General features: G+C 38.8%; 1 long non-coding RNA gene across 2 annotated transcripts; it reads left to right on the top strand.

Annotated features, from left to right (window-relative positions):
* Positions 1–834: 834 nt before the first annotated feature.
* Positions 835–5,377, top strand: LOC118034407 (uncharacterized). 2 transcript variants are annotated; one of them, XR_004685020.2, is made up of 4 exons: positions 835–1,085; positions 1,302–1,865; positions 2,561–2,659; positions 5,111–5,377. It is a non-coding gene; the product is annotated as an uncharacterized lncRNA (long non-coding RNA). The 2 variants fall into 2 exon arrangements; XR_012171199.1 differs by lacking the exons at positions 835–1,085; positions 1,302–1,865 and having other exon boundaries at positions 1,878–2,659; positions 5,111–5,320.
* Positions 5,378–9,824: the final 4,447 nt, after the last annotated feature.

Below are 9,824 nucleotides of genomic sequence, written 5' to 3'. Positions count from 1 at the left end.
GGTGGCTGTCTTCGATTGGTTGGATAGCCTCCGGGTGGCTCTTCAATTCTTTTTTGCAGTTCATTGCAGTTGCATTTGGCTCATTGGCCGGTTTGTTCCTGCTCCAATAGCTGCAGGCGGTCTCGGTGCTGGGTTGCCATTGGTTTCTAGGCAGCTATCTCATTTATGACTGCAATCCTTTAATTGCTTTTCTCTTGCTGCAGTGTTCTCTCCCAATTGGTCCTCCCTTAGCTTCGCCTATCTTCTTGGTGGCTCCCTCCACGTTGAAAATTGTTTGCCGTGGGATTGCTGCTGGATCCATTGGCTTGGAAATTTCTTAGCTTGCGTGCATGTATTCCTGCCGTGCATGGGTTCTTACATGGCGTCCCTGCTAATGTGTTGCTGGTTGGCTGTTCGTCCGGCTGAATTATTGCCACTTCTTGGGTTGTTGTCCCCGGCTTGTCTTGCATCATTGGTTTAGTGCTGTTTCTCCCTCGGTCGGCTGATAAGGCTGAGTGTGTTTGGCTTTTATGATGGCTTTCCTGCATGGAGGATGTTCATGCTTTGAGCCAATTGGTTTTTGGGAGCTCATTCCTTTTTCTGTTTTCAGCTTGTATTTTGCTGATTTTCAGTTTCTGTTTCATTGGGGAAGTTTTCCCTAAGTGTTCCTTTGTACATTTTCTGTACTCTGCTGGTTCCCAGCCTGCATTGCAAGCTTGCCTTGCTCTTTTTGATATAATATACTTCTTACATTTTATCAAAAAAAAAAAAAAAAAGGAAACAGGAGGGAGACCATTTGTTTTGTCCCATTTTCTTCATTTTCTCTTAAATCTCTTCAAAGCTAAATCAAAAAGGGAGTGTTCTTAGGAAACAAGAGGGAGACCATTTGTTTTGTCCCATTTTCTTCATTTTCTCTTAATCTCTTCAAGCTAAATCAAAAGGGAGTGTTCTTAGGAGGATCCTATCCAAGAAAACAAATTAAATAACAACTTAGAGAGTTATAGAGCTTGAAAGAAACAAAGAGAAGAAGCTGGAAATTGGAAGAGGAGGACATGATTTTTGAAAATTTTTGCAAGAATTCATTGAAATAAGTTAAAGTAGAAAAGGTAAGTAATATACCCTTTAGTAATTTCGTTTTTCTCTCTTGTTCTTGCATGAGGAGAAGAAAATCCCCAAGTTTAAAATTCTAGGGTTCATATAAATATTTTGGGGGAGTAATTGTTCATGTGAATTTCGAGATTAATTGCATGATAATGGCTTGATGTGCTGAAAAATAGAAAGAATCAATTGATTTGAAACTATGGGTTTTGGGATTTCAACAGGGCAGACACTTCGGCAGCCATATTTTGACTTTCCACCGTTGGATTACATTGATATTTGGATATGTTATTATGCTCAATGTCATCTACATTCTGACCGGAGGGATTGTAAATATCAGATTTCGTTTGAGGGCTGTCACCGGAGGAACATTTCTGGAAAATCACACTTCAAGACAGCCTTGTTCGTCAGATGTTATATCATCATTTCACCGTTGGATTGGTCTGGATTTTGGATATGTTGTTCATCCAGATGTTATCTAAATTCGGAACGGTTTAGATTGGAAAAGAACACTCCTACCAGAAATTGTACTTCCTGAACAACAGGTCTCCAAATTTCAGGGCAGTCCATTATTGTTCTGATATCGGAAGTTTTAACCGTTGGATGTATGTTAATTTTGGATATGTTATTATACTCAATGTCACCTACATTCTGACCGAAGGGATTGTAAATATCAGACGTTTTGTGAGGGCTGTCACCGGAGGAACATTTCTGGAAAATCACCCTTCAAGACAGCCTTGTTCGTCAGCCGTTATGTACTTCCTGAACAATAGGTCTTCAAATTTCAGGTCAGTCCGGTATTGTTCTGATAACGGGAGTTTTAACCGTTGGATGTATGTTAATTTTGGATATGTTATTCTAATGACGATGATGTATAATTCCACCGTTTGGATGTATTGAACTCTAAATTTAAATAATGATGTTTTCAGTTTGGTTTGAGAAATATTGAATGAGAATATGAGGGTTAGCATAAAAAGTATGTTTTGGGACTAAGGATAATGGTAATGGGTTTAATGATGATGGTTGTGTTTGTGTTCTGTTTGAGTCATGTTTGATGTGTTGATAAGTGATGGTATAGTTAAATTCTATAAAGAATAGTGATTGACTAATATTTTGGTTGTGTTAGAATGGGAAATCATGTTGTAAGTTGAATTATGATATAAGGAATCATTTTGAGTGTGCTTTTGGAAAAATTTGGCATGTGTAGTCATTGATGAAATTTAAGTTAAATTACATTGTTTGGTGATAGATTAAATGTCTTGGGACAAAAGAAAATCGGTGACGAAAAGTCATGCCCTTTGGACATTGAAGATCATTGATGAAGAATTGAATTAAATGGGCGTTTAATTTAAATGACAAGTACGAAAATAAAATACATTCATGGAAATTGTTTACGGAAGTATTTGATTTTGTGAATTTATGAATATTATGAATAAATCGGGAAGATTCAATAATGATTCAGGATGTTATATTAAAAATGTAGGAGAAGCATTCACTCGACTTCTCAGGAGCTCGTATAGTAGGAGCTTTGCAGGAGGGGCACAACAACAACAAGGAAGAGCGAGTTGAGCTTCTGCAGCTGGTAGGTGTTCTATACCTACACTTTTTACGTAGCGTTAATTTACGAACTTATTAAATTCTTGGTCTTTGCGTCTATGGATGAAACCACAAAGAGAGAGGATAAAGTGAAATAAACGAGAAATTAAAAATGGATTTGAGTACTTGACTAGGTTAAGAATATGAATTACACTAATAGACTTCGTTGATGATCATTCCTCGAACTTGATTAGCCGGTCCCGAATGTGGAGGCTAATGATGTTAGTAAGGTTTACTAACATCGGGCTTAAATGTTGACAAATGGTTGATTAGCTTCGGCTAATGGCATCCGAATGGATGACCGGGATGAAGGAATGATTAGCTTCGGGTAATGGCATCCGGATGGATAGCCGGGACAAATGAATGATTAGCTTCGGCTAATGGCATCCGAATGGATGGCCGGGACAACGAATGATTAGCTTCGGCTAATGGCATCCAGATGGATGGTCGGGATAAATGAATGATTAGCTTTGGCTAATGGCATCCGAAGTGGATGACCGGGGTGAGTGAAAGGTTAATGATATTGACCGGTGCTGTCAATATCGGCAATCACACCAAACTTGATTAGCCGATCCCGAATACGGAGGCTAATGATGTTAGCAAGGTTTACTAACATCGGCATAATCATCCCTGAAAACGAGGGATACTGAACTTGATTAACTATTCGGGTGAGAATAGTTAATGATACTGACCGGTGCTGTCAATATCGACAATCACACGAAACTTGATTAGCCGGTCCCGAATGCGGAGGCTAATGATGTTAGTAAGGTTTACTAACATCGGCATAATCATCCCTGAAAACGAGGGATACTGAACTTGATTAACTATTCGGGTGAGAATAGTTAATGATACTGACCGGTGCTGTCAATATCGGCAATCACACGAAACTTAATTAGCCGGTCCCGAATGCGGAGGCTAATGATGTTAGTAAGGTTTACTAACATCGGCATAATCATCCCTGAAAATGAGGGATACTGAACTTGATTAACTATTTGGGTGAGAATAGTTAATGATATTGACTGGTGTTGTCCATATCGGCAATCACACGAAACTTGACTAGTTATTCCTGAAGTGAAAGCTAATGATGTCAAGAATCTTGACATCAACATTTCCAGAAATATTCCAAGATATCATGGAAAGAAAAATCTGATTGGCTATTTCATGTTAGAAATAGTCGATAACATCAATCAATGGTATTAATTTTGACATTTATAATGAACTTGATTAGCCGATCCTAATATGAGAGACTAATAACACTAATGAAAATTTATTAGTATCAGCATTCCCTTCCAAGTTTTAGGGGAGAGGTAATAATTAAAAATATTAATGAAATGGGGATTGACATCTTGATAGGATTATTCATTCGGCCTTGAAGAGACGAATATTGATTGGAAATTATGGAATAAGATGGGCGGAGGAACTAGTTACCCGGTGATGGGCTAGTGGCATTAGTTTTGTTTTCAAATGACCAGAATATACAATTAAACTTACTTGTGTGGTGTTAATAATGTCAGGATAACTGACTTGTCAGATTATAAATGGAATGTTGGATGATACCTAATTGTTAAACAAAAATGGTAATTTGTGTTTATATCATGGATTATTGGAGAGAAAAAAAGAGAAACTGATGAGGATCTAATTCTTGTTAAGGATGGAGGCAAATATCGTATTGCTTGGGACATGAGAGCAGAAGTTCATTAACCATGGCAGGTGTTATACACTTAAGGAATGCAATGCTATATATATATATATATATGATGTATTTTGAATTAATTAAGGAATTGTAATTGATATAATTTGAGAATCATGTCATGCGCATAGGGAGGATGTCAAAGAAATTATGACCAATAATGTAAATATGTTGTATTAAGGTTTCATGTTGTTACTGGCATGATAAGAATTTAGTGATAATTATAATAGTATAATACAATGCCAATAATAGTCATATTATTCGAAGATGGATCGGATGTGAATATTGTGAAAATGATGGCAGGTTCCATGATAATGAGAGATTTTACTGAAAATCTAAAGAAACATTGGAATGTGTTGAAATGGGCACAAGAAATATGTAAGTGGAATATATTTATAAACTAAAATTGGACCGAAATCATGTTGAGTTTGACAACTTATATGGAAAAGCCATAATGGGTATAATAGATGTTGGGATTGAAATTGATATAAAGAGATAGAGTAAGAGGGAGATAAATCACATGGTAGATATTATAATGAATGAAATGCGCTCATGAGGTGAAACAAGACACGAAATGAAAATGTTGAATGATTCTAGGAAGGATGGATAGAGACATAATAATGGAAGGATAAATGAGAATTTCAAGGAACTATGATTGCATATCGTTGAATATATGTTTAACTTCGTGCATGTATTGTGTGATTTTCCTTTTATGCTATATTTATTATATACATTATGAAATTGCAGGTCCTTCAGATTCACGCTAGGAGTAGCGTTTCAGGTCCTCTAGTTTCCTTTTGCATGATTGAATAAGAAGATGAACATTAATGTATTTTGTCATTAAGGAACTAAATGACTTAATATGTAATAGTACTCTTTTTACATTAAGTGTCGGGACATAAAAATGTATTATTCTGTATTTGTAATCTTAGTTTGTTTACTTGCAATTATTATGAATTACGTGTGTTAATGGGAAAGAAATGAGCATGCGAAATGTGAGGCATGTACCGTGAATGATGTGTTGTTGAGGTTCTACATGATTATGATGTGATTGAAGTATAATTGGACAGGATGATTGTCGATAACTTGGGACCTCCAGATATGAAGGAAACTCTGCCAAAATTTCAGTGGAAATTTCAGCAAGTCTTAGATAAGTTCGGTGGATAAAAAAAAAAAACCCATTTTTTTAAAAGTTAATGCTCAAAGTTCTTTTATGAATGTACTAAATTACAGGGCGTTACAGTTGGTATCAGAGCTCCTGGATAATATTCAGTTGACCATGATATGATAAATAAGGAGAGGTAAAATATTATCTGGTATCAGATATGTGTTAAAATAAGAACGAATGAGGAACGAGAAAAAAAAAAAGGGGTTTCTAGAAATACATGAAGAACATAACGAGTTGATAGAGTTGAGTATGAATGCTCGAACCACAGTTTAAGTATTGCATATGAATGGAAGGAAGTTAAAGTTTCTATAGGATGGAGAATTGTTTGACATGCAATGCCTAGTGAAATTACTATTTTAGAAGGTGTAAGGTGTATCCTTCATTAAGTCTATGATCATAGGTAAAATAATATTACAATGTAGGGTAATGATGGTGCTAAAATTATTTTTGGTTAAATGTCACATGAAGTACAATGTCAAATAGTAGTCTTCTAACCAACAATGTTTGAAATAAATAAAGGTTATGCCAAAAAAAAAAAAAGAGATGTTATGTGTAGAGCAGAGGATGATACAACTTATGTGAAGTGATTAATGAGGGTGATAGAGTAAGCTTAGAAGTCAAGTGATGATGGTGGTTTATAATTGTTGGTACAAATGAAACTATGAATACTATGGTAGAATGAGAGTGAGGGAGGAGGGGCTTAGATGGATTGGATTTATAATTATATAACTCTAAGGAACCAGTGATGGTTATCATGGTTTGAAATCCTAAGAATGAGAACTATGGTAAAGGCCCTAAACAGAGAGATGAGGTGGATTGTTTTGATAAGTTCACGGACAAATGAAGGTTATGTTGTATATAGCATAATGATGTGTGAGTAAAGGCTATAATAACATTATGATAGTGTAAGAATGGTGGCTGAATTATGATGATATACTTGTATGTAGAAGGTAGTAGTTTTAATATTGGGACTATACATAAATGGTTATTGTTGTAGACAACATGTAATGGTATGATCTAAGTTAGTTCCTTATGATGTAAAAGTGGAACTGTAAGGGTTGACAACATAAGAACTCGTACTCTAAGATCAGAGTCAGTGGATGCTTATGGATATCCAAATCGGATACACAAGAAACATGGCTGAAAGAAAATAGTAAGGATGAGATAAGCATTTAACAAGTTAAAATTTGATGTCAAGCTTAAACTAGAACCTAAATTTTGAGGACAAAATTTCTTAAGGAGGGGAGAATGTAAACCCCCGTAAATAAAAGTAAACAATAAGAACAATAATAATAAAAAGAAAGAATAAAAAAAACAACACATAGGATCAAAGAAATGAATAAATAGTAGGAATGACACTAAATGTGTCATGTGAGAGAGAGAATGATCTCCATAAACAAATTTAAAGATATTGTTGAAGTCGAAAAGAGAGTCATGATTTTTAGTTTAAAACTTGTAACGTTGGCGAAACCAGTGATGAGGTTTCAATGGATGAAAGAATAAGAAAAAAAAATAAAAGATATGTAAACCCCGGTAAAAACACGTATTTTGACAAATTAATGATAAATGTGGAAATATTGAATTTATTGATTATAAATTAAGAGGAAATGATTATTGATTATAAATTAAGATGAAATGTGGTAAAAAAACATGTATTTATTGATTATAAATTAAGAACAAGCAGCAGAAGCAGACATGCTCAAGAGGGATCACTCGAAATTCAAAGGCAACTGAATTTCGGCAACCAGGGAATCGAAGTCGGAATGCCACGAAACTCATCGAGTCAAAGCGTTTCTCCGTTTGCGGAAGAAAGTCTGAAGTAGAACAAGTAGCAGAAGCATACATGCTCAAGAGGGATCACTCGAAATTCAAAGGCAACTGAATTTCGGCAACCGGGGAATCGAAGTTGGAATGCCACGAAACTCACCGAGTCAAAGCGTTTCTCCGTTTGCGGTAGAAAGTCTGGTGTAGAACAAGTAGCAGAAGCAGACATGCTCAAGAGGGATCACCCGAAATTCAAAGGCAACTGAATTTCGGCAACCGGGACATCGAAGTCGGAATGCCACGAAACTCACCTAGTCAAAGCGTTTCGCCGTTTGCGGTAGAAAGTCTGGTGTAGAACAAGTAGCAGAAGCATACATGCTCAAGAGGGATCACCCGAAATTCAAAGGCAACTGAATTTCGGCAACCGGGACATCGAAGTCGGAATGCCGCGAAACTCACCGAGTCAAAGCGTTTCGCCGTTTGCGGAAGAAAGTCTGGTGTAGAACAAGTAGCAGAGCATACATGCTCCAGAGGGATCACCCAAAATTCAAGGCAACTGAATTTGGGCAACCGGGGCATCGAAGTCGGAATGCCGCGAAACTCACCTAGTCAAAGCGTTTCTCCGTTTGCGGAAAAAGTCTTGTGTAGAACAAGTAGCAGAAGCATACATGCTCAAGAGGGATCACCCGAAATTCAAAGGCAACTGAATTTCGACAACCGGGGCATCGAAGTCGGAATGCCGCGAAACTCACCGAGTCAAAGCGTTTCACCGTTTGCAAAAGAAAGTCTGATGTAGAACAAGTAGCAGAAGCATACATGCTCAAGAGGGTTCACCCGAAATGCAAAGGCAACTGAATTTCGGCAACCGGGGCATCGAAGTCGGAATGCCTCGAAACTCACCGAGTCAAAGCGTTTCGCCGTTTGCGGTAGAAAGTCTGGTGGAGAACAAGAAGCAGAAGTAGACATGCTCAGAGGGATCACCCGAAAATTCAAATGCAACTGAATTTCGGCAACCGGGGCATCGAAGTCGGAATGCCCGCGAAACTCACCGAGTCAAAGCGTTTCGCCGTTTGTTGAAGAAAGTCTGATGTAGAACAAGCAGCAGAAGCAGACATGCTCAAGAGGGATCACTCGAAATTCAAAGGCAACTGAATTTCGGCAACCGGGGCATCGAAATCGGAATGCCGCGAAACTCACCGTGTCAAAGCGTTTCTCCGTTTGCGGAAGAAAGTCTGGTGTAGAACAAGTAGCAGAAGCAGACACGCTCAAGAGGGATCACTCGAAATTCAAAGGCAACTGAATTTCGGCAACCTGGGCATCAAAGTCGGAATGCCCTCGAAACTCACCGAGTCAAAGCGTTTCGCCGTTTGCGGAAGAAAGTCTGATGTAGAACAAGTAGCAGAAGCATACATGCTCAAGAGGGATCACCCGAAATTCAAAGGCAACTTAATTTCGGCAACCGGGGCATCGAAGTCGGAATGCCGCGAATCTCACCGTGTCAAAGCGTTTCTCCGTTTGCGGAAGAAAGTCTGATGTAGAACAAGTAGAAGAAGCATACATGCTCAAGAGGGTTCACCCGAAATTCAAAGGCAACTGAATTTCGGCAACTGGGGCATCGAAGTTGGAATGCCTCGAAACTCACCGAGTCAAAGCGTTTCGCCATTTGCGGAAGAAAGTCTGATGTAGAACAAGTAGCTGAAGCAGACATGCTCAAGAGGGATCACCCGAAATTCAAAGGCAACTGAATTTCGGCAACCAGGGGCATCGAAGTCGGAATGCCGCGAAACTCACCGAGTCAAAGCATTTCGCCGTTTGCGGAAGAAAGTCTGATGTAGAACAAGTAGCAGAAGCATACATGCTCAAGAGGGAATCACCCGAAATTCAAAGGCAACTGAATTTCGGCAACCGGGGCATCGAAGTCGGAATGCCTCGAAACTCACCGAGTCAAAGCGTTTCGCCATTTGCGGAAGAAAGTCTGATGTAGAACAAGTAGCTGAAGCAGACATGCTCAAGAGGGATCACCCGAAATTCAAAGGCAACTGAATTTCGGCAACCGGGGCATCGAAGTCGGAATGCCGCGAAACTCACCGTGTCAAAGCGTTTCTCCGTTTGCGGAAGAAAGTCTGGTGTAGAACAAGTAGCAGAAGTAGACATGTTCAAGAGGGATCACCCGAAATTTAAAGGCAACTGAATTTCGGCAACCGGGACATCGAAGTCGGAATGCCACGAAAACTCACCGAGTCAAAGCGTTTCGCCGTTTGCGGTAGAAAGTCTGGTGTAGAACAAGTAGCAGAAGCATACATGCTCAAGAGGGATCACCCGAAATTCAAAGGCAACTGAATTTCGGCAACCGGGGCATCGAAGTCGGAATGCCGCGAAAAGTCACGGAGTCAAAGCGTTTCGCCGTTTGCGGAGGCAGAAAGTCTGATGTAGAACAAGTAGCAGAAGCATACATGCTCAAGAGGGATCATCCGAAATTCAAAGGCAACTGAATTTCGGCAACCGGGGCATCGAAGTCGGAATGCCGCG

The sequence above is a fragment of the Populus alba genome, chromosome 11 (assembly GCF_005239225.2).
Source record: "Populus alba chromosome 11, ASM523922v2, whole genome shotgun sequence".
Taxonomy (NCBI): domain Eukaryota; kingdom Viridiplantae; phylum Streptophyta; class Magnoliopsida; order Malpighiales; family Salicaceae; genus Populus; species Populus alba.
This window is presented reverse-complemented; position numbering and strand designations above follow the sequence as displayed.